This window comes from Tursiops truncatus, chromosome 2 (assembly GCF_011762595.2).
Source record: "Tursiops truncatus isolate mTurTru1 chromosome 2, mTurTru1.mat.Y, whole genome shotgun sequence".
NCBI classification, from domain to species: Eukaryota; Metazoa; Chordata; class Mammalia; order Artiodactyla; family Delphinidae; genus Tursiops; species Tursiops truncatus.
In genome coordinates this window covers 26552755-26578905 of record NC_047035.1, presented here as the reverse complement: position 1 = coordinate 26578905, position 26151 = coordinate 26552755, and the positions used below count along the sequence as shown (strand labels likewise).

General features: G+C 41.9%; 1 pseudogene; it reads right to left on the bottom strand.

Moving 5' to 3' along the window:
* Nucleotides 1–4010: 4010 nt before the first annotated feature.
* LOC117310281 (small ribosomal subunit protein uS10-like) lies at nt 4011–4424 on the bottom strand (annotated as a pseudogene).
* Between the last annotated feature and the right edge of the window lie 21727 nt (nt 4425–26151).

Below are 26151 nucleotides of genomic sequence, written 5' to 3'. Positions count from 1 at the left end.
CCTCTGTTCTTGACCGCTTCGCTCCCTGGCACCTGAGGAGCCCTTTAGGGCTGAGCCGCTCAGTTCTTCAGTCCTGTCTGAGACGGGCAAGCGAGCTCAGATGGCTTCTCATGTTGTCACAGATTCAGACTGAGCTTAAAATAATGTCCTGGTCAGCAGTGACTCGCAAACACCACCTGGACACTGTTTCTTCTCCCTTAGGGCTAATTTAGCCCTGTCCAAGGGAAAGAGGAGCAATACATATCCTTCAGGGCTAGAGGAGCTTTATTCTTTAGGTGGTTGGTAGGCGAGGAAAGAGCTGGCCTTTGTAAAAAAAAAAAAAAGAGGGTGTCGGGGGCCCTGCACAGGTGAGAAGAATCTCTGATTGGATCCTCAAGAATGCTTCCAAGCCAAGGAGGCCTCCTGTGGTAAATAACAAGGGTTCAAAGGCTAGCAGGACTTGTCTTCAACAGGAAAACAATCCGGCTTTTACCTCACTCGCATTGGAGCCCAAGCTCATCCGACAGAAATGAGCTCATCACCACCGTGTTGTGAAAGACCCTTCTTCCCTTCATGGACTCCCATCCACACCCAAGTCCCCCTCCCACTGCCTGTGTCCAGCGTGTGTCCCCCTCCCACTGCCTGTATCCAGCGTGTGTCCTAGAGATGTAACAGGACTGAGCAGAAGAGACTAGGGAGGAAACATATGTGAAATGATGTGTACGGTTACCCTTTCTTAGGAACCACTTCAGATGCAAATAGACGATTCTGCAGAGGACCAGGGCAGGGCCCAGAGACAGAAGTTGAGCCTTATTTAAAAATGACAGTAGATGTCTGTATTTGTTTGGCAGTGTGGATTGCGGGGGCAGGGGGCACTGCAGTGAGGTGCGTGCTATTCTGGTGGGGCCTGAGAGCAGAACAGACGGGGCCGTTGGAGTCCCATCCACCCCGAGCTGAGGGGCGTGATCTCTCCTATCCTTGGGCGGCACCCGGTGCTGCAGGAAAATCAACCCAAAGCAAGTCCTCTGAGAGCAAGCAGCCTCTTCATGGGAGGGGCCACGGGGGGCAGGCAGGAAAGTCATCAGGGTAACCAGCCTTAATAAAGGTAGAAGATGAAATGCGAGAGGGCTGGGCTGGAGCAGGGGGAGTCGCAGGGAAGGAAATGGTTGCTGGAGAAACAGATGCAATTGAACAAGACTCGTGGAGATGGATTTCCCTGCCTTGGTCCAAACTCAAATCCCTGTGCTCAGATTAATTAGCAAGGAAATATTTTCCTGTCTGCAGAAACAGGCTGCTGGATTGCCAGTGGGACATGAGGGTGGGCAGTCTATCAACTAACTACTAATTAGGTTACTTCCCACTGCTGTTGACATGTTCCTGGGCCAAAATAAAGGAGGGAGGAGGAGGGTATAGGAACAGAGACAGAGAGAGAGGTGCAGGCCAGGATCTTCTCTGCTCATTGTGCAAAACTGTTGGCTGGAATTAGGAAGGAGACCTGGGTCCAAAGCCCAAAGGGGAGATGACAGAAGACAGCCACGTTCTGAGTAGCGGACAGCCCTTGGCGGAGAGCTACACTTGTGCTTGTATTGCCTGGCTTTCTGCAAAAGCTCCGAAAACATGCACAGTAGGGAAGCCCTGGGTGGGAATTTGAATGATGATAATAATGACAATGGGTGCTTTTTGAAGTATCGGTAGTACTTCATTCGTTCATTTATTCAACAAGTATGGGATAGGGGCATGGCGGGGCACAGAGAATGGGAGATTAACATTAATTTGCCTCATTGTTTCTCATAACTAGGGAGAAGGTATTTTAGCCCCTTTTTATACATAAGGAAATTGGGGCTCAGAGAGGTTAAATAACTTGCTCATAGTCACACAGCAAGTAAGAAGTAGTGAAACTGAATTTTGCACCCAAGGTGGTCCTGATTCCAGCCCTGCCTACCCTTAATCACTGCTCAGTGGATAATGCACAGTCAACAAATATATTGTCTTCTTTTGTCTGCCTGAGCTCCCCAATTCTGCCCTAAAGTTCTCAAGGCATATTCTTCAGTATGTCACATGCAGGAACTTTAAATATCCTGCAGGAGGGGCACCACCATGTTTCCCAAGGTCTGAGGCCATCATTTAGTTCCCGATTTTAGAGAACCAAATAGGAAGGTTGGCCAACCCATTCCACTGGCAGCACCATCAAGTCATCTACATTGTGCATGTGTGGAGTTTGCCTATTTGCTTACAATCTCTCACTGCAGATGGGGCAGTAAGCTGTGGTGCAAAGTAGCTCATGGCCATGCCCTCTCCTGGGCCGGTCCATCCTCCACCCTCCACCCTTTCCTTGTGAGCAGAGTTGGACCACAGGATATCCCTCTGCTCTCTGGGTGAACCTCCTGCCTGGTGAGTCCTGTTCTGCCCTGTTGTTTCTTTCTTTCCTGGAATCTCCTCCTGCTATTAAAGTAGCTCTTTGTAGCCTGTGCACTAGATAGCAAGTTTCTTGAGGCCAAAGACTGTGTCATGTTCACCTTTGCGTTCCCTGAACTTAATATTGTACCAGGGACCTTGTGATGAGTGTTCCATGAATGTTTGCTGAATGAGGGAGTAAATGCCTGAAGGACTCTGTTTGGCTCACATCTGACCTGCCTCTAAATGTTTCCCTAATTTTTACTATTGCATCAGACACCAGAACTGGGGTGTCTAAGTATTCTCTGCTAACTAAGTATGGCACACAGATGACAGTGCCCCCAAGATGCCATTTTACCCTGTGTGCATGCAAGTTCCCTCTTAACATTGAAAGAGTGGGGACTCTGTACAGAGGAGTTGCTACTGCTGTGGACGGTGACTGGAGTTCAGGTACTGCTGTTCTCCCTCTTAGGCCTTTGAAAGGCAGATCCAGACCTGAGGGCCTGGGCATGGGGAGGCTGACGGATGGGGTAGGGAGATACATCAGAGTGGCCGGGAATGAAATAGTGTCCAGGAAACCTGCTTCCTCGGAGCGAGCCCTGTGCGAGCAGAAGGAATCTATCCACAGAGGGGTGAGGTAGCAGAGCAAGTGGGTTACCTAAAAATAGCAGCGCTGGTTTCCCACGCTTAGAGATGGATCCTCTGTGAGTCGTCTTGGCTGGTTTGTGCAAGTTTGCTTATTTATTGAGAGTTAGAGAAAAGGACCAAATCATTCACCTGCAGGTGGAAATCTGCAAGCCCTTCTGCAGTGAGCAACTAGACAGGGCAGCTACGCAAGAGGCTCCTGAAACCCAGAGGCCTGGGGCTTGCTGTGGGGAGGCAGCCAGGCCTAGGAGTCCCCCTTCAGCTGCTTCCTGCCTTTATGGCACAGTTGATGGTGGGCAGAACCTCACTCCAGTCACGGGAGACTTCTGTGGAAGAGGCATGTATATACACACAAGCGCCCATAGATCCGTCCGAATGTGTATCTCTTTGAGGGAGTTAATGAGCTACTGGGCATAAATCACCTGGCCCAGCACCAGGCACCCACAGTAGGTGCTTAATAAATGTTAACTAAGGAGTCAGTTAGGTGGGAGTGAAATCAGGACAGGAGGAGGTGGGGATCGAGAGATATAATATAAAACAGCCATAGTGTTTTTGAAGACAAGGGATGGATTTTTGGAGTCAGGAAGCCATAGGTTCAGATCCTAACTCTGCTGTTTGCTAACACTGTAACCTCAGGCAAATTACGTCACCTCTCAGAATCATTCCTCATCTATAAATTTTTAAAAACGGGGATAATAATACCTATCTCATAAGATTGTTGGGATTATTAAGTGAAATTATGTAGAGAGAGTACCTGTACAAGGCTGAGTTCAGTAAATTAGAGCTATTTTTCTTTTTATTATCATTTGTTACGAATAGCATCAACAATGAGGACCCTCAGATTATTAACAGTTAGAATATTACTTTAAAAAAGAACTATTAAAGATGCCAATATTCCCCAAATCGATCTATAGATTTAATGAAATCCCAATCAAAATACCAGTAGGCTTTTTTTTTTAACAACTGATTATCAATTTATGAAAAACGTTGATTTAAGCATCTGCAATGGTGACTTCAACCTCGACTCCTGGCTCAGTACTGACGGAAGTGATATGCTTGACAATCTCAGAAGCACTGTGCAGGTCGATGAGTCGCTTGTGGATCCTCATCTGGAAACGTTAGAACCTTCACCACAAGGAGTTTTCCTTGTAGTCTGAGAATATTCTCGGAGTCTTGGTAGGCATCGGAACCGGTCCTTTCATTTTGAGATTCTTTTCCTTCGCACTTCTGATCAGGTCAGCACATACCTTCTCCAAAGACTGCACGCTGCGGCTGGTGAGGGGGATTCTAATGCCGTGAATCGCCACCTCGGCCTCCACGGGAGTCTTTGCGGTATCTTTAAAAGCCACGGCTGCGGCGCGGCTTCCTGACCGACTTGTTCCTCGGCCAGAGCGAACAGCGGTGAGTCAGGAGCAGGAGCCAGTGGCCCGAGGCTCCGCTGCAGGGACCGCATCTTCCTCCAAGAGCCAGCAGGCTTTTTAAAAATAGAAATTGACACACATATTCTAAAATTTATATGGAAATGCAAAGGCCTCATAGTAAACCAAAATATGTTTTAAAAGAAAAAAGTTGGAAGAGCTATACTACCAGATTTTAAGACTTAAAAGCTACAGCAGTAAATATTGGCATAAGGATAGGCGTATTGATGAATGAAACAGAATGGAGAGTTCAAATGTAGACCCATTTAGTTGCTTTTCTACATAGGTGCCAAGGTTTTCAATGTGGAAAGGATAATATTTTCAACAGATGGTGCTGGAATGGCTGGATATCCATTTGGAAAAACAAAACAAAACAAAAACCTCAGTTCTTCTTACCTCACACCACATACAGAAATTTATTCAAAATGGGCTATAGATTTGTGATGGCTAATTTTACGTGTCAACCTGGCTGAGCCATGGGATGCCCAGATATTTGGTCAACCAGTATTCTCCATGTTTCTATGAGGATATTTTTGGATGCGATTAACATTTAAATCAACAGATTGAGTGAAGTAGATTACCCTCCCTAATGTTGGTGGGCCTCATCCAATCAGTTGAAGGCCTGAATAGAACAAAAAAGCCGACTCTCCCTTGAGTAAGAAAGGATTCCTCCTGCTTTCCTGCCTTTGAGCTGGGACAATGACTTTTTCCTGCCTTCAGACTTGAAATGAAACAGCAGCTCTTCCTGGGTCTCTAGCTTGCCAACTCTGCAGATCGTAGGACTTGTCAGCTTCCATAATCCCATGAGCCAATTCCTTGTCATAAATCTCTTTCCATAAATATATAGATATATCTCCCACAGGTTCAGTTTCTCTGGAGAACCCTAATACTGACGAAAACTTGTGTTTATTGAAAGACACAGTGGTAGATTGAATATTGGCCTCCCCAAAATGTCCATGTCCTAATCTTGGAACCTGTGAATATGTTACCTTACATGGTAATAGAGACTTTACAGATGTGATTAAGTTACGAATCTTGAGCTAGGGATATGTTCCTGAGCTATCCAGTGGGCCTAATATAATCACAAAGACCCTTTTAAGAGGGAGGCAGGAGGGTCAGAGACAGAGAGGAGATGTGATGATGAAAGCAGAGGTTGCAATGATGCAGGGCCACCAGCCAAATAGTCAGCCTCTAGAAACTAGAAAAGACACGTAAATCAACTCTCCTCTCGAACCGCCAAGAAGAATGCTGCCCTGCCAGCACCTTGATTTTAGCCATCAAAGGAGGTGAAATTGACCTCCAGAACTAGAAAACAATAAATCTGTGTGCTTTTTAGCCACTAAGTTTGTGATAACTAGTTACAGCATCAATAGGAAACTAATAGACACCACTGAGAAAACACACATGCACACAGACATAGGACTTATATCAAGAATACATAAAGTCCTATAGTTCAGTAATAAGACAACCCAATTTAAAAATGGGCAAAAGATTCAAACAGACAAAAGAAGACATACAAATGGCCAATAAGCACACAAAAGATGCATAATATCACCAATTACCAGGAAAATACAAATTAAAACCACAAAGTACTATCTCATGATCATTACAATGGCTAAAATGGAAAAGACTGCCAATGCCAAGTGCTAATGAGAAGGAGGACGAGTTGGACTTGCATACGTTTCTGGTGGGAATGCAAAATGTTCAACCACTGTGGAAAATTGTTTGCTGGTTTCTTATAAAGTTAAACATAGATTTACTACATAACTGAGAATTCAACTTTTAGTTATTTACCCAAGATGAATGAAAACATATGTCCAAGCAAAGACTTGAACATGAATGCTCATAGCAGCTTTAATCTGTAAAAGTTAGAAATCAGAAACAACCCCAAATGTCCATCAACCAGTGAATAGATAAATTATGGTATATCAATAAAGGAATACTAACCTGCAATAGAAAGGACGAGACTACAGACACATTCAACAACACGGATGCATCTTAGAAAGATTATGAGAAATAAATTTAGTCAGACACAGAAAAGTACACTGTGATTCCATTTACATGAAATTCTAGGAAAGGCAAAATGAATCTAGAGTATCAGATAGCAGATCAGTGGTTGTCTGGGACCAGGGGTGGGGCAGGCAAAGAGGCAGGAAAGAGCTTTTGGGGGATGATGGAAATATTCTGTGTCTTGATTGTGATGGTGGTTAGAGGTCAGCAAACTTTCTTCTATCAAGGGTCAGATAATAAATATTTTAAGCTTTGAGGACCATATGGTGCCTGTTATGACTACTCAATTTTATCACTGTAGCATGACAGCAGACATAAATAATACGTAAACAAATGAATGTGGCTGGATTTGGCTCAAGGGCCATAGGTTGCTGACCCCTGGTCTAGACTCTTCAAACTATATTCTTTAAATAGGTACATTTTATTATATTATATAACATCGATAAAAATAACACAAATCAAAAATATTATGTAGCTATTTTTGAAGTTAATGTTTTGGAAAGCTACATACAGAAAATGTACAAATCATGTGTACAGCTTGATGAATTTTAATTTTAGCCATTCTAGCAGGTGTGGAGTAGTATCTCATTGCAATTAATTTATATTTCCTGGTCACAACTGATACTGAGCACCTTTGATAATGCTTACTGGCCATTTGGGTATTTTTGTGTGTGTGAAGTGCCTGTTTAAGTCATTTTAAAGTTCAGTTGTTGGGACTTCCCTGGTGGCGCAGTGGTTAAGAATCCGCCTGCCAATGCAGGGACACGGGTTTGATGCCTGGTCCAGGAAGATTCCTCCGCGGAGCAACTAAGCCCGTGTGCCACAACTACTGAGCCTGCACTCTAGGGCCCGCGAGCCACAACTACTGAGCCCACGTGCTGCATCTACTGAAGCTCACGCGCCTAGAGCCTGTGCTCCGCAACAAGAGAAGCCACCGCAATGAGAAGCCCGCGCACCTCAACGAAGATCCAACGCAGCCAAAAATAAATAAAATTATAAAATAAAGTTGTTTACCTTTTACTGATTTGTATGAATTCTTTGTATAGTCTGGATACAGGTCTCTTTGTCAGATATGGGTATTGAAAGTAGATTCTTCTAATCTACAATTGACTTTATGCTCTTTTTATTGAAGTATAGTTGTTTTACAATGTTGTATTAGTTTCAGGTGTACAGCAAACTGATTCAGTTGTACATACATATATATACATACATATATATTCTTTTTCAGATTCTTTTCCATTATAGGTTATTACAAGATATTGAATATAGTTCTCTGTGCTATACAGCAAATCCTTGTTGTTTATCTATTTTATATATGCTAGTGTGTATCTGTTAATCCCAAGCTGCTAATCTATCCCTCCCCCCCCACGCCCACCCTTGTTTCCCCTTTGGTAACCATAATTTTGTTTTCTATGTCTGTGAGTCTATTTCTGTTTTGTAAATAAGTTCATTTGTATTACTTTTTTAGATTCCACATATAAGTGATATCATATGGTGTTTGTCTTTCTCTGTTTGACTTACTTTACTTTGTATGATAAACTCTTAATCCACGCATGCTGCTACAAATGGCATTATTTCATTCTTCTTATGACTGAATAATATTACATGGTATATATATGTACCACATCTTCTTTATTCATTCATCTGTTGATAAAGATTTAGGTTGCTTCCATGTCTTGCTTATTGTAAATAGTGCTGATATAAACATTGGGGTGCATGTATCTTTTCAAATTAGAGTTTTTTGTCCCTTCCAGATACATGCCCAGGATGGATCATATGGTAGGTAACTCCATCTTTAGTTTTTTAAGAACCCTCCATACGTTTTCCACAGTGGCTACACCAGTTTACATTCCCTACACCAACAGTGTAGGAGGGTTCCCTTTTCTCCACACCTTTTCCAGCATTTATTATTTGTAGACTTTTTGATGATGGCCATTCTGACCAGTGTGACACTTTATGCTCTCTTAATGGTGTCTTTTCTTGAACAGAGCTCTTAATTTTAATACAATCCAACGTATCAATATTTTCCTTTTATGGTTAGTGCTTTCTACGACCTGTTTAAGACATCTTTACCTATTCCAAGGTTATAAAGATATTTCCCTGTTTTCTTGAAAGAGCTTTATTATTTTAACTTTCACATTTAGTTATTCAATCTGGAAATGGCTTCTGTGAATGGATATCCAAGTGACCCAGTTCCATATATTGAAAAGGCAACCGTTTCCTACTTCATTGCAGTTACATCATTGTCATAAATCAAGTAACCCTTGTGTGAGTCTGTTTCTCTATTCTGTTCCATTGGTCTAGTTTTCTATCTTTGTACTAATACTGTACTATCTTTTCTTATAAGGTTGTTATTTGGTTTTGATATTAGGGTAATGCTGGCCTCATAGAATGAGTTAGGATACATTCCCTTTTCTTCTGTCTTCTGAAGGAGATTGTAGAGAATTGGTATAATTTTTTCCATAAATGTTAGGTAGAATTCACTGTAATTTACCTGGACCTGGTGCTTTATGTTTTAGAAAGTTATTAATTATTGATTAATTTTCTTTAGTAGTATAGGCTTATTCAGATTGTCTATTTCTTCTTGTGTGAGTTTTAGCAGGTTGTGTCTCTCAAAGAATTGGTCCATTTCATCTAGGTTATCAAATTTGTGAGTATAGAGTTGTTTATAGTATTCCTTAATTAACCTTTTAATGTCCATTGGATCTGTAGTGATGTACTCTTTTTCATTTCTGATATTAGTAATTTGTGACCTCTTTCTTTTTTTCTTAGTTAGCTGGTTAGAGGCTTATTGATTTTATTGATCTTTTCCCAGCTTTTGGTTTCATTGATTTTCCCTATCAATTTTCTGTTTTCAATTTCATTGATTTCTGCCCAAACTTTTATTGTTTCTTTCGTTCTGCTTCTTTGGACTTAATTTCTTATTCTTTTCTAGTTTCCTAAGTTGGAAGCTTAGATAAATTTCCCCACTACTATAAGTTTCCTAAGCACTGCTTTCACTGCATCCCACAAATTTTGATAAATTGTGTATTCATTTTCATTTCATTCAAAATATTTTACAGTTTCTCTTGAGATTTCTTCTTTGACCCATGTGTTATTTAGAACTGTGCATACTATCTTAATTAGTGGAACTTTGTAAAAATTCTTGGTATCTTCTTATAAGTCCTCAAACTTTGTTTTCCTACTTCAACATTGGGTTTTTTGTCTGTTTGTTTTGTTTTTTTACTTTGCATTTCCATATAAATTTTAGAATCAGCTTATCAATTTCTTAAAAAACTGCTTGGGATCTAATTGGGATTATACAGAATATATACATCAATTAATGAACCCTTTTTACAATTCATGAATATTGCATATCCCTCCATTTATTTGGATTTCACTTTCTCTCAATAACTTTGTAATTTTCTATGTAAAAAAATTTCACACATCTTTCGTTATATTTAAGGTATGTGATTTTTTAAATGCTATTGTAAATGACATCTATTTAAAGTACATTTTCTAATTGTTTGCTTCTAGTATATAAAGATAAAATTGACTTTTGGGTATTGGTCGCGTATCCAGAGACCTTGCTAAATTCACTTATTCTAATAGTTTATCTGTATCGTTTTTGTATTTTCTACATAGACAATCATGTTACCTGCAAATAGTGACAAATTTATTTCCTCATTTCCAGTTCTTACACCTTATATTTCTTTTCCTTTTTTATTTCTATTTTATTTCTTCCTTAAATCTTTGGAAGCATTTACAAATGAAGCCATCTAGGCCTAGAAATTACAAATTTAAATTCTTTAATATATAAAGAGAACTATTCAGATTTTCTGTTTTTTTCTTGTGTCAGTTTTAAGTTTTATTTTTAAAGGAATTTGTCCTTTTCATTTAAATTTTCAGCTATATCAGCACAAAGTTGTTATTCTCTAATCTTTTAAAAGTCTGTAGAATCTGTAATTGTGTTCCCCTTCTCATTCTTCTTATTATTAATTTTTTTGTGTGATTCTTTTTAAGGGTTTTTCAGTCTACTAGTCTTTTCTGAAAACCAATTTTTGGCTTTGTTGATTTTATCTTACATACCTTTATTTTCTATTTAATAATTTCTGCTCTAATTAGAAATAAAATACAAGAAAAAAACTATAAAAAACACAAACAAGTGGAAGCTAAACAGCATGCTACTAAAAAACAATGGATTGCTGAAGAAATCAAAAGAGGAGATCAAAAACTACCCAGAGACAAATGAAAATGAAAGCATGATGATCCAAAACTTACAGGATGCAGCAAAAGCAGTTCTAAGACGGAAGTTTATAGCAATATGATCTTACCTCAGGAAACAAGAAAAGTCTCAAATAAGCAACCTAACCTTACACCTAAAGCAACTAGAGAAAGAAGAACAAACAAAACCTAAAGTTAGTAGAGAGAAAGAAATCATAAAGATCAGAGCAGAAATAAATGAAATAGAGACAAAGAAAGCAATAGCAAAGATTAATGAAACTAAAAGCTGGTTCTTTGAAAAGATAAACAAAACTGATAAACCTTTAGCCAGACTCATCAAGAAAAAAAGGGAGAGGACTCATATCAATAAAATTAGAAATGAAAAAGAACTCACAGCTGACACCACAGAAATACAAAGGATCATGAGAGACTACTACAAGCAACTGTAAGCCAACAAAATGGTCAGCCTGGAAGAAATGGATGAATTCTTAGAAAGGTACAGTCTCCTAAGAGTGAATCAGGAAGAAATAGAAAATATGAACCAGCCAACCACAAGCACTGAAATTGAAACTGTGATTTAAAAACTCCCAACAAACAAAAGTCCAGGACCTGATGGCTTCACAAGTGAATTCTATCAAACATTTAGAGAAGAGCTAACACGTATCCTCTGAAACTGTTCCAAAAAATTGCAGAAGAAGGAAAACTCCCAAACTCATTCTATGAGGCCACCATCAGCCTGATATCAAAACCAGACAAAGATACCACTAAAAAAGAAAATTACAGGCCAATATCACTGATGAACATAGATGCAAAAATCCTCAACAAAATACTAGCAATCCAAATCCAACAGCACATTAAAACGATCATACACCATGATCAAGTGGGGTTTATCCCAGGGATGCAAGGATTTTTCAATATCTGCAAATTAGTGTGATACACTACATCAACAAACTGAAGAATAAAAACCTTATGATCATCTCAATAGATGCAGAAAAAGCTTTTGACAACATTAAGCATCGATTTATGATAAAAACTCTCCAGAATGGCATAGAAGGAACATACCTTAACATAATAAAGGCCATGTACGACAAACCTACAGCTAACATCATACTCAATGGTGAAAAGCTGAAAGCATTTCCTCTAAGATCAGGAACAAGACAAGGATGTCCACTCTTGCCACTTTTATTCAACGTAGTTTTGGAAGTCCTAGCCATGGCAATCAGGGGAAAAAAGAGAAATAAAATGAATCCAAATTGGAAAAGAAGAAGTAAAACTGTCACTGTTTGCAGATGAAATGATACTATACATAGAAAATCCTAAAGATGCTACCAGAAAACTACTAGAGCTCATCAGTGAATTTGGTAAAGTTGCAGGTTACAAAATTAACACGCAGAAATCTGTTGCATTTCTACACACTAACAACAAAAGATCAGAAAGAGAAATTCAAGAAACAATCCCATTTACATCGTACCAAAAAGAATAAAATACCTAGGAGTTAAACTACCTGGGAGACAAAAGACCTGTACTCCGAAAACTTTAAGCACTTTAAAGATGCCATTCCTTGTCTTCTGGCTTCTATCATTTATATTAAGAAGTTATCTGTCAGACTTATTGTTGCTCCTTTGACTGTGATGTATCTTCACTATGGCAGCTTGTAAGATTTTCTCTTTGTTTTCAGTTTTCAGAAGTTTGACTAGGATGTGCTTGGGTGTGATTCCCTTTGTATATATCCTCCTTGGGGTTTGTACTGCTTCTTTGCTTTGATATCATTCATCAATTTTGAAAATTCTAGGCCTTTATTAGGCCTTCATATTATTGCTTCCACTAATTCTCTCTTCTCAAATTCTGGGACTACAAATCCACATATTTTAGAACTCCTACCCTGACTCATGCCTGTTTGCTTTTTTTTTTTTTTTCCACATTTTCTCTTTGTGCTTCAGTCTGACTTTTTTTCTACTGACCTATTTTCTAGCAAAGCGATCGTCTCTTCATCTTTGTCCATTATGCTGTTACATCCATGTATTGACTTCTTAATTTGACATTATATTTTTCAGTGATAGAGACTCCAGTTATTTGTCAGTTATTTTCTTGAACACTTTCATCACATTTATTTTAAAACCTATGTCTAATAATGTTCATATCTGGCTCATCTGTGGATCTGTTTCTATTGCTTTGTCCTCTTCTTTTCTGTGCCAGGAAATTTTATCCAATACCAGATTTGTGGTATTGGATTTGAGCAGGATTTTGGGCAGGTATTGGATTTTGGGCAGCTAGGGCAGGCAGATTACCTCAATCCAATTAGAGACTGAAATAATGCAAAGCTGGACTTAGACTTTTAAAGTTTTGTTCTACCTCTGATGCTTCTTACTCTTAGGGTGTAGCCCTCCGACAGTTCTAACTGGGAGTTAAGGATGTTTTCAAGGCCCGTCCCCATTGTCCAGCTGTTTTGGAAACGCTCCGCTGACCTCAGATAGAATTTTGTATTTTATCCAGCTTTTCTGTTTGTTCTTGGTGGGAACATTGGTCTACTATAAGCCACTGCATCCTAGTGAGAAGCAGAATGTAACAAGTATTCTTTTTATAATCTCTAGAACTGTCATTTAGGCTCTGATCCAGGACTAGAATTCATACATTTTCTGAACAATATTTATTGAGTTTCTACTTACAATTTTAGGCACTGTTTTGGTGCTGGAGATACAGCAGTAAATAAAGAGCAAAAATCACTGTACGAGCGTACCTTGGAGTTAAGGCAGATTCAGTTCCAGACCACCACAATAAAGCTAATATCACAATAAAGCGAGTCACACAAATTTTTTGGTTTCCCAGTGCATGTAAAAGTCATGTTTACACTATACTGTTGTCTATTAAGTGTGCAATAGCATTGTGTCTTAAAAACCAATGTACATACCTTAATTTAAAAATACTTCATTGCTAAAAAAATGCCAGTCATCATCTGAACCACCTTTGCTTGTGGAAGGTCTTGCTTTGATGCTGATGGCTGCTGAGTGATCAGGGCGGTGGCTGCTGAAGGTTGGGGTGGCTGTAGCCATTTCTTAAAATAAGACAACAGTGAAGTTTGTTGCATTGACGGATTCTTCCTTTCATGAATGATTTCTCTGTAGCATGCAATGCTGTTTGATAACATTTTACCCACAGTAGAACTTCCTTCAAAATTGGAATCAATTTTCTCAAACCCTGCCACTGCTTTGTCACCTAAGTTTATGTCATATTCCAAATCTTTTGTTGTCATGTCAACAATCTTCATAGCATCTTCACCAGGAGTAGATTCCGTCTCAAGAAACCACGTTCTCTGCTTATCCATAAAAAGCAACTCCTCATCTGTCAAAATTTTATCATGAGATTGAAACAATTCAGTCACATCTTCAGGCTTCACTTCTAATTCTAGTTCTCTTGCTATTTCTACCACATTTGCAGTTACTTTCTCCACTGAAGACTTGAACCCCTCAAAGCCATCCATGAGAGTTGGAATCAACTTCTTCCAAACTCCTGTTAATGCTGATATTTGGACCTCTTCCCATGAATCACAAATGGTCTTATTAGCATCTAGAATGGTGAGTATTTTCCAGAAGATTTTCAACTTACTTTATCCAGATCCATCAGAGGAATCACAATCTATGGCATCTATGGCCTTACTAAATGTATTTTTTTAATTAATTTATTTATTTTTGGCTGCGTTGGGTCTTTGCTGCTGGGCATGGGCTTTCTCTAGTTGCGGTGAGCGGGGGCTACTCTTCGTTGTGGTGCGCGGGCTTCTCACTGCAGTGGCTTCTCTTGTTGTGGAGCATGGGCTCTAGGCGTGCGGGCTTCAGTAGTTGTGGCATGTGGACTCAGTACTTGTGACTCATGGGCTCTAGAGCGCAGGCTCAGTAGTTGTGGCACATGGGCTTAGTTGCTCCACGGCATGTGGGATCTTCCCGCACCGAGGATCAAACCCATGTCCTCTGCATTGGCAGGCGGATTCTTAACCACTGCATTACCAGGGAAGTCCCACTAAATATATTCTTAAATAATGAGACTTGAACATCAAAATTACCCCTTGATCCATGGTTGCAGAACGGATGTTGCGTTAACAGGCATGAAAACATTAGTCTAGTTGTACATCCATCAGAGCTCTTGGGTGACCAGGTACATTGTCAATGAGCAGTAATATTTTGAAAGGAACCTTTTTTTCTGAGCAATAAGTCTCAACAGTGGGCTTAAAATATTCAATAAAACATGCTGTCAACAGATGTGCTATCATCCAGGCTTTGTTGTTCCATTTATAGAGCACAGGCAGAGTAGATTTAGCATAATTCTTGAGCCCTAGGATTTTTGAAATAGCAAATGAGCATTGGCTTCAACTGAAAGTCACCAGCTGCATTAGCCCCTAATGAGAGAATTAGCCTATTTGAAGCTGTGAAGGCAGGCATTGACTTCTCCTCTCTAGCTATGAAATCCCTAGATGGCATCTTCTTCCACTCTAAGGCTGTTTTGTCTACATTGAAAATCTGTTGTTTAGTGTCCCCACCTTCACTCATTATCTTAGCTAGATCTGGATAACTTGCTGCAGCTTCTACATCAGCACTTGCTGCTTCACTTTGCACCTTTATGTTATAAAGATGGCTTCTTTCCTTAAACTTCATGAACCAGCCTCCTCTAGCTTCGAACTTTTCTTCTGCAGCTTCTTCACCTCTCTCAGCCTTCAAAGAACTGAAGAGAGTCAGGGCCTTGCTCTGGATTAGGCTTTGGCTTAAGGGAATGTTGTGGCTGGTTTGATCTGCTACCCAGGCTACTAAAACTTTCTCCGAATCAGCAATAAAGCTGTTTCTCTTTCTTATCATTTGTGTGTTCACTGGAGTAGCACTTTTAATTTCCTTTAAGAACTTTTCCTTTGCATTCACAACTTGTCTAACTGGGGCAAGAGGCCTAGTTTTTGGCCTATCTTGGCTTTTGATACACCTTCCTCACTAAGCGTAATCATTTCTAACTTTCGATTTGAAGTAAATAAATTGACTCTTCCTTTTGCTTGAAAACGTAGAGGCCATTGCAGGGTTATTAATTGGCCTAATTTCAATATTGCTGTGTCTCAGTGAAGAGGGAGGCCCGAGCAGAGGGGGAGAGATGGGGAATGGCCAGTCTGTGGTGCAGTCAGAACACACACAACATTTATCAAATAAGTTCACTGTCTTAAATTGGTGAGGCTCCTGATGCTCCAAAACAATTACAACAGCAACATTAAAGAATGCAGATCACCATGGCAAATATAGTGATAACGAAAAAGTTTGCAATATTGTAAGAATTACCAGAATGTGACACAGAGACACAAAGTGACCAAATGCTGTTGGACAAATGGCGCCAATAGACTTGCTCAATGCAGAGTTGCTGCAAACCCCCAGTTTGTAAAAAATGAAATATTTGCTAAGTGTGGGAAAGTGAAGCGCAATAAAATGCGGTATACCTGTACATGTGGTGCTTGTAATTTAGTGGGAAAGATAGAAAGTTGGCTAAATGATGATGTAAAATATATAGTGTATGAAATACTGGGCATATACCCTGAGAGAAACATAATTCAAAAAGAGCCATGTACCACAATGTTCATTGCAGCACTGTTTACAGTAGCCAAGACATGGAAGCAACCTGAGTGTCCATAACAGATGAATGGATAAAGAAGATGTGGCACATATATACAATGGAATATTACTCAGCCATAAAAAGAAATGAAATTAAGTTATTTGCAGGGAGGTGGATGGACCTAGAGACTGTCATACAGAGTGAAGTAAGTCAGAAAGAGAAAGACAAATACCGTATGCTAACGCATATATATGGAATCTAAAAAAAAAAATCGTTCTGAAGAACCTAGGGGCAGGACAGAAATAAAGACGCCGATGTAGAGAATGGACTTGAGGACACGGGGAAGGGGAAGGGGAAGCTGGGACGAAGTATATACACTACCAAATGTAAAACAGATAGCTAGTGGGAAGCAGCCACATGGCACAGGGAGATCAGCTTCGTGCTTTGTGTCCACCTAGAGGGGTGAAATAGGGAGGGTGAGAGGGAGACGCAAGAGGGAGGAGAAATGGGGATAAATGTATATGTATAGCTGATTCAGTTTGTTATACAGCAGAAACTAACACACCATTGTAAAGCAATTATACTCCAATAAAGATGTTTTTTAAAAAATTTTAAAAAATGTATATATAGTGTATGAAATAATGAAAAGTGTTAGGGAAAATACGTGAAGAAAGGGGAATAGAAAATGTTTAGGGGAGTGAGTTGTAATTTTACACAGGATGACCAGCTAAAGTCTTACTGGGAAGGTAACACATACATGAAGACCTGCAAGAGGTGTGAGAGCAGGTCATGCAGATATCTGGTGGAAGAGCCTTCCAGGCAGATGGAACAGGAAGTACAAAGCCATGACGCAGGGGCACCCAGTATGTTTAAGGATGTGCAAGGCGGCCAGTGTGGCTGGAAAAATGAGTGATGAGAGAGTAGTAGAAGGTGAAGTCAGAGAGGAAAAGGGGCCATTTATGAAGGACCTTGGAGGTCATTGTAAGGCCCTTAGTTTTTACTCTGAATAAGCTGAGAAGGCATAGGAGGGTTTTAAGCATAAGTGTGACATGACTGACTTATGATTGAACAGGTTCACTCTGGTTACTATGTATTGAACAGATAGAAGGGCGACAGAGGAAGCAAGGAGACTTGTTGGAAGGCAATAATCTAGGTAGGAAAGGTCTTGGATCAGGATGTAAACAAGAAAGGCAAAGATGAAGCCCACAGGATCAGATATGGTGTGAGAAAGAGGGGGATGAAGGATATCCAAGATTTTTGGTCTGAGCAATTGGAAGATGGAAAAACCATTTACTAAGATGAGAAGAGCAGGTTTGTAGAGGCCAGAAGGGAGATTGCTAAAGCTCAACTTTGAATGATGACTGAAAATGTCTATTAGATATTCAAGTGGAATCAGTTGGTTGAATATAAAAATATGAAATTCAAGGGAGAGGGCTGGGCTGGAAATGTAAATTTAGGAGGCATCGGCATATAGCTAGTATTTAAAGCTATGAGACCTAAGGATGTCTCCAAGAGAGATGTAGGTAGAAAAGAGGTAAAGACCAGGACTGATCCCCAGGCTCCTCCAACAGTTAGAGGTCCAGGAGATGAGGAAAAACTGGCAAAGGAGACTAGGACGGAACATCCAGAGACATGCTAGGAAGATGAAGACATATTAGGAGAATGATGTCCAGGAGGGAGTGACCACCTATGTCACTGAGGCCCAATTTGATAATGATGGGTAACTGACCACTGGATTCAGTGGCATGGAGGCATTTGGTGATTCTGATAAGGGCCTTCTGGCATCATGGTAGGAAGGAAAAGCTCTTATATATAGGTTCAAGAGAGCTCAGCAGAAGAGAAATTGTAGACAGTAAGTATGGGCAACTCCTTTCGGGAACTTTGCAATAAAACAGGACAAAGGTGATGGGCAGAAGCTGCATTGGGAGGAGAGGTCAGAGAGCGTCTTTTCAAATTGGAGAAAAAATGGCATGTTTGCCCTTATGGCTGGAATGGTCTAGCGGAAGGGGAAATTGATGACAGAGGAGAAAGAGGGGAGAATTATAGGAGCAATGTCCTTCAGTAGGTGCCAGAGACTGTGCAGCGTGCATGCATGGGGGTTGCCTCAGCAAGGACCACAGACAGTTCAACAATAGTCACGTGACGTGAGCCAAAGGCTGCTTTGGCCACAGATATCCAAGAAGAATAAGCTTTCTGACCTGTTCATCCTATGACTGCTGTATTTCACTTGTATTTTATTTAATTTTTTTATTTTTATTTTTTGGCCACACCATGCGGCACGTGGGATCTTAGTTCCCCTACCAGGGATCGAACTCACGCCTCCTGCATTGAAAGCACGGAGTCTTAACCACTGGACCACCAGGGAAGTCCCTTGCTTGTAGTTTCATACTAAATAGTTGGCTCCTCCAACAAAGATTCGACAAAAGGGGGAAAAACTTGTGCCAAGGGAAAGCAGCACCTTCAGAAACAGAAGAAGCAGATTCCTTCTCTCCTGCCCGTGCCCTTTGGTTCAGGCTGTTTTCCAGGAACTGCAGGGCAGCCTGAGGGGAGACCAAAGTCTGCAGTTAGGAGTCAGCCCTGAAGGCCAGGCTATCACTTCTCCGGCACGGCAGAGGGAGGAGCGCACCCATCCCTGCCTTGGTTCTGGTTGTTATCATCCACCAGGGTCCCAGGCCGGAACTCTCACAGCTACCTTGCTTCTTCTCCATCTGTCACCTCCACCAACTAGTCAATTATCAGATCTTGTAAATTCTATTTCAGAGATGTTTACTGCAGGTCCCCATGCCTCTCCATTCCCTCAGCATCGCCTAAATCTACACCCATGTCTTCTTCCTCTCGGTCTATCTCAAGGCCTCCTACGGGCCTCCCTGCCTCCTACTCTCTGTTCCTCCATCATTATAGGACCCCTAGAGTTATCCTCTTAAAAAACAAAGCTGGATTTGTCACATATCTGCTTAAAAGCCTTTTTTGGCTTGCACATGGCTAGAGGGAGGAATTTTGAACCTGGGGCGCATACACTCCCTGAAATCTCAGGTACAATTTAATGTGTGTCACTATGTGTGCATTTTTTTTTCTGGGGAAGGCAGCGGCTCATAGCTTTGCTCAGGTTCTCGGAGGTGTCCATGACCTCCACAGGCTAAGAATCATAGGCTTGAAGGGTAGCAGGCAATCTCCCTTCTTAAAATACAAGGTCCCCTGTTATTTGACTTCAGTTGTACCTGCTGTCACTTCTCAATATTTAACAGAACATTTGTTGAGCCAGGCATTTTTATACTACTAAGTGCTGGGCATTGTTGTGTGTGCCAGAGAAAATGGAGATAAACAACATATGGAGCTTACCTTTCATTAACAGCTGGGATTGGAGAGGGTATAGAGATAGAAAACAACAAATAAAGAAAAAGAATAACGTATTTTTTAAAAACTAATAAGTGCCACTTGGGAAATTGAAGTAAGATTATACGAATGCTAGTGAGAGGCTACTTTAGGTGGTGTTGCAAACTGAACTAGGCCATTTGGTCAATGATAACCCTTAGGTTATTTTTGGTTGGTAATGGGAGTGGCTAAAGAAGTTTGAAGAGGATGAGTGTTAGCTCTCCCCCACAATTTCACAAGCATGTTATTAGAGAAGCTACTGCAGACCGAATTACACCCTCATAGAGACCTTCATGAACTAAACTTCTACCAGGAGTCAAGCACAAAAACAGTTCATACACCTATTCTGTAGGCTCAAAGGAATCCCAGCTCTCTGTCCTTTTAGGTGCTCCAAAAATGACCAAGATTCCAGAGGCAGGATTCTTACTACCCTGAAAGCCCAACAGCAACCAGAATTTTCCATAATTCACAGCTGGCTGATGATAGAATAACTTGGGGTTTGGCTTAGAGTATCTCCCCGATGGGTAAAACCTACAGGCTCCACTGGATTCGTATACTCTACATACAAGGGAGGGAGAATGTTTCCACACATTTAGCTAGGCCAGTTGCTGTCTTACTTTGGGTTCTCCCAGAAGCAGACCCCTGAGACAAAACCCTGGGTACAGCTATGTTATTTCAGAGATTATTTCAGGAAACACAAGTGAGGGAATAGGGGGGGTAGAACAGGGAAGAGAGGAAAGACGGCAAAGGTTTTACTAAGGAGAGAGTTATTGCTGTGAGTGGTTGGACCTTAACCCATCAGGGACCCTCTGGGACACCATGTGGAGCATACCTCAAAAATCTTTCCACCGAAGGACTGGGAGACTCCCATCTCCTATCAGTTGAAGTTTGCCCCTGGGGGCATTAACTCTCCTGGCTGGACCTGCTTTTAGCAGAGCAAGCTCCAGTGGCGGCAGAGGAAAGAATCAAGCTGAAAACAGAAAAGACACAGGCAGTTGAGGTGGGAAGTGGCCAGGCTGTCAGACACTGTCAACCTCAGACGCAGGTGAACCCAGATGGGCAGAGGGGTTATGGGGTGGGGCACCCTCTCACACGGTTGTTGAAAATTTCACAACAGAACTCATTTCTAATTTACCAATAAAATTCCATTTCTGACATTCACTGTGCTACTTAGCCAAGTGTTGCTGGTTGATCTAGACAAAAATACCAGATGCTCTGACCATGGGCCTCCCAGCTAATGGGCAACCCTCACCCTGCCCTGTGCATTCTTGATTGAAATGCTAGAGGTCCCTAGGTTATAGCTTAACCTAGGTCTCACACATATAATACCACCCTTACATGCTGGGGTCTTTTAAGGTAAGTTACAGACATTCTGACAGGTGGGTAGCCAGGGAAGGTGTCTCGGAGAGGTGACCACAAAGCTGAGGTCTGAATGACAAGAAGGAGCCTGCCAGGCAAGGTTGGACATTTTAGGCACAGGGACCAGCTCTTGCCACTCCCTCACCCTCCCCACTCCTTCTTCCTGGGCATGCCAGAGCCTTTTATGCTTTTTGCTTGTCTGGACCTGGAAAACAACACTCACCTGCCTATATGCCTACAATCTCCTCTTCAGGCTTCAAAGCCCTGCTCAAATATCCTACTTCCTCATAAACTCTCTTTTGACAACTTCACTGGGGTCCTCTGAGCATCCAAGGCACTTGATCATTGACCTTGACCTCTGACTTAGTATTTATTATGTTGTGTTATATTTTGCTTTTGTATGTTTGCGTTCTTAAGAAGCCTTGCTCATCTTCAGATCTCTAGTCCTCAGCCCTATGCCTGGCTCCTAGTAGGTGCTCAATAAACATTTGCTCCACGAATGGTATCAGCAGGCTGGGCAGGTAGTCAGGATAATTAGCCAGAGTTGACTCCTCTTCCTAAGTCACTGCTGCCAAGTCCTTACACCCCCAGCCCAACGCCTCATCCCCCGTAGTACCAGGAAGGGAAATGGTACGAATGTCTGAAAGGGAGAAACTGTCTTCTGCGTGCTGAGCACAAGGCAGGTCTTTAGGTATATGCTGTGGGGGAGGTTTGGCCCTCCATGGTTTAATGTGTAACTGGTCACCTTTCCTGAATGTCAATTTCTTTTATTTGCCTGTAACACATTCACCTTGCTCAGTCTCCTTGGTTACAGTGCGCAGCTCCAGTCCCACTGCAGTCGCTCCACAAGCCTGCCCACCTCCACTCCATGTTGATTGACGGAGGCTTTGACACCTTGTCTCCAGTGCCAGGGGCACAGGGCTAGACTTCCCAAGTCTCCCAGACATGCCCCCAAACCGTCCCTGACCAGCGTCCAGCTCCTAGGAGCCCTGGGTGTTCTTTCAGAGTAAGAGCCTAGGGCGCATGGCCTGTCCTGTGCCTTGTACATTGGAGGTACTGAAAGAGTATGTGCGGAATTAAACCAAATTGCTGTCCTTCTGCTAAGTTTCCTTCATGTGAAGATGGCCTGTCTCCTAGAAGAGTTCACACTAACCCAGAAGCTTGCCCACCTTTCCTTCCTCCTTTCCTTCCTTTCTTCTACAAATGTTAATTGAGCACCTAATATATGTCAGGCACAGAGGGGCCGATGGTAAATAAGCCATTCCAGGCATCTCTTTTACAGTGATGACCTCACAGTGGGGTGGGGGAGAGGCGAGTCAACAAATCAACAAGGTGACCACTAACTTTGGGAGATGCTCTAAAGGAAATAAGCAGAGGCCCCAGACAGAGAGGAGAGGAGAGGGGTCTACTCTGTAGAGGGCAGTCAGGGAAGGGGCCATTGGAAGAGGTAACAGAACACCTGATGAGCAGTGTCAATGTCTTAATGATATAAAATTTTGTTTCCTAAAAAAAAAAAATCTGCCGCTAACGACATAAGGTTAACATTTCTTCCTTTTGGTGGTGAGTACATAGGTATTTATTACCTTTTGCACTTTTCTGTATTAAAAAAGCTTTCTGCCTTAAATCATCTAATTGAAAAATTCTACTCCAACAGTTCACAATTTGTGACATGTGAGCGGTAGCTCTTATGAATGACAAGTAGCCACCTTGAAGCATCATCACTGGGTCCCTGAATGATCCTCAGACCCTTGTCGTGTGGCCACTCAAGGCTTTTTCCTTTTCTCTTCCTGGCAGACTCTTATTCATGCTTCAAAACCCAGCTCAAATACCACCTTCCCAGGGAAGACTTCTTTTACCTCCTCTTAAGGAGAGTCAGATGTTCTATGGATTGTGGTTGCTCAGTACATTGCTTATGTATTTCTAATAAATCTTAGCATACTGTATCATAGTTCATTTGTTTGCATATATAGAATCTTCCAAGGCATCGTCTGAATCTCATTCAACTCTTTATCCTTGGCTTCTAGCACAGAGTACATAGTAGCACATTGTAGATTCTCAGTAATGTTTCTCCATGATGCCTGTTGGATGAATGAATGAATGTTTAACCTTCAATCAACAAGCTCTCGAAAGAGTATTAATAGAAGATATTTGCATATAAGGAATATGCTAATTAAAGTTAGTTTTATTTATTCATTCATGCAAACTCAGCAAGAACCCCATTTGGCTGCTGTTAATGTTTAGTGTGATTTACTGTAAGTACTAGAAATGTAAAAAATGTGTTTCTTTTAAAAGGAAAGCCACAGTTCCTTCTGGTTTCCCCCCGTTCCCTCCTTCCATTTGTCTGAATTAGTAAAGCTTTACTTTAGCTCAGGTCTTTTCCTGAGACTTGTAGGCTTGTGGCATGCTAATTTAATTACTTCTGAGTCTACTGTAGGCAAATACCAAGCAATCTACGGGGAAAGATTATGGAGTTCCAGGTTATTTATTAAGTAAGCCTTGGTAGTCCTTGTGGTGGCAGTGGTAACCCCACCCCTCATACCTACCCCTTGGGTGTCAAGTGCTGGGAGGGAAACCCACGTTTCCCTAGATCTTGGAGTGAGCCAGCAGGAGGATGGCAGGACGCTTATATAAAGACCAGCCAAGACAGAGGGATGCTTAGCTCCTCCCCAAACTCTGGGTTCTTCCTGGAGGGATACAGATTCATAAACATAGAATGGCTTTCTTTTCTTTCCAGGAAGGAGTTGCCCCCATCATTGAGCAGGTTGTGGGGGAAGTGTAGGTCTGGAGTGGGACTAACTTGGTGCATGTCCCAGCCCTGCCTCTTTCAAGGTGGGAATGTTACAGGGCCTCCCTCTGCCTCAGTTTCCTCATCTGTAAAATGGGGATGAGAATGGTATCTCCACTTCATAGGGTTGCTGTGAGGATCAGATAAGCTAACATATGTAAAGTACTCAGAACAGGGCACATAATAAGTGCTCAGGTGCAAAAGGAGTTCTTCAAGAGACGCATTCACAAGGCCCAACTGATATAGAGAAAGAGGGTGACCTTCATTGCTACCGCTTGTCCCTTGGCTGTTTCCTCACCCCTGTCCCGTCTACCTGGGGGTTATTGTGGCCTAACTAAATGAATAGTGTTTTGTAAATTGCAACAAAAAGTATGCAGGGTTTTTTTTTTCTCTGGCCCAAAGACTAACCATTTGGGGGAAGGTGAAGGTTGGGGCTTGGATTACAGCTAAGGGGAGACAGTACCAACTTATCATACACAAATCAGAGACAAATGGAATAACCAAAAATCAAATTCACACGATTGATACTGACTGATGTTTGTGTTTAGGGATTCTTCATTTATGAAGTCTCAGGATTTTTCTGCTCATGTACACCCAGTTTACATTAATTAACTGGCTCCCAACTTGCATTGCCATATTTAGCATGAACTCTCCCCGCCCCACACACACCAATACATCACTTAGAACGCTTGGGGTTGTAAGTAATGGGAAAAAAAACGAATAGGGATTTAAGTGATTAAAACACACATTATCTCCTATAACAAGTACATGATTCCAGGGTCGATTTTGGTTCAGCAGGTCACGGATGCCCTCAAGGACCCATGCCTTTTCCCCTCTTGTGCTCTGCCATCCTTTGCATATTGGGCTTTTCTCCTTCAAGCTTCTTTCTTCATGGTGGCAAGGTGGCCTCTGCAACATTTCCCATCTCTCTCTCTCTGTCTCTTGCAAATGTCGCTTCTCCGCAAACAGACTCTTCCTTAAGTCTTACTGTCTAACTGGGACATAAGGCAGCCTCTAGCTGTAAGGAAGGCTGGGAAAACCAGTGGCATTTTCAGCCTCTACAGTGTGTGACGGGTCCTGGAAACGCACTGGGAGAAGACCGTAGGGTAGCCAGCCAATCATGTCTGCCAAGCTCGCTCAAGCTCCTCTTCTAGAATTCTCATCTGTGTTCCCTTTTCCCAAAACCCCTCCCAACGCACATTAACTGGCTGGTTATTTTTTCCCTGGGAAAGGATCTATGCCTTCCTAAGTCTGTTCTTTTTCTGGGGCTGCTGCGTATAGCTGCAAAGGTAGTGATCTGCATGATCCTAGGAAGTTCATGTGGACGCTCACATGAATGGTGCCTCCTGGGATTGTGCAGTGCGCCACCTACTCCACCAGCAGCGCTGTGGACCATTTCGCACTCATCCTACATCGATCTCTGACCTCACCCTTCACCTTCTTACTCTATATTTCGTCATTCATCAGTTTTCATTCATTCAGTCAGTAAACCTTTGTTGGTTACCTAGTAAATGCCAGGACCTGTGATAGGCATTGGTTGGTAGTGGGACAGAGGATGAAATAAACATACAAAAAACAAGTCCTCATCCTCTAGCAGTCGCATCCCAGGAATGGCGACCAATATGTGAGCAAATATGTACAGTACCAGGTGATAAGTGCTGTAGCTGCGTGTGCCACACAATCCTGTAGGAGTACAGAGGAAGGAGTGGCTGAAGTTGGGAAGGGCTTCCAGAGGAGGTAACATTGGAGCTGGGTATTGAAGGTTGCATGCCATGTTCCGGGCAGAGGTATGAAAGAGAACGCAACGTTGTAGAGGAAAAAGCTTCACGTGGCAGGATACAGCGAGAGATGTAACCAGGAATATAATACACAGAGCAGAATTATTCACTATAGATTAGAGCCAGACAAAGGACTTGGATTTTATCCCACGGAATGTAGAGAGCCATGCAAGCGGGAATCCACGGCAGAGATGATTCAACAGTGGCTAGGAGCACAGCCTTTCCAGTTAGGCAGATGTGGGTTCAAATCCTGACTCCCACTGGGTGATCTCACTTCATTCTCTGACTGCCACTTTCCTGGATGATGAATGGGGAAAAGTATCCCTGCCCGATAGGGTAGTCGTAAGGATTCAATAAGGCAATGTAGAGCTTTACACAGACCCTGGCACACAGCAGGTGCTCAGGTCACGGTGCCTAATTTCCATTATCACCGCTTTGCTGTAGCACGAGGCAAATACTCAAGAGAAGACGGTACACGACTCAGGGCAAAGTGGCATGCGGTGGGTGGCTGGAAGGAGATGTACTGTTGGCGGTGGGGAGACCAGCAGGTCAGACCCCGGTGGGCAGGGAGTGCACAGGCAGGACGTCATACTCATGAAGAATGAATACAAATTAGGGGAGAGAGAGAGGGAAGGCA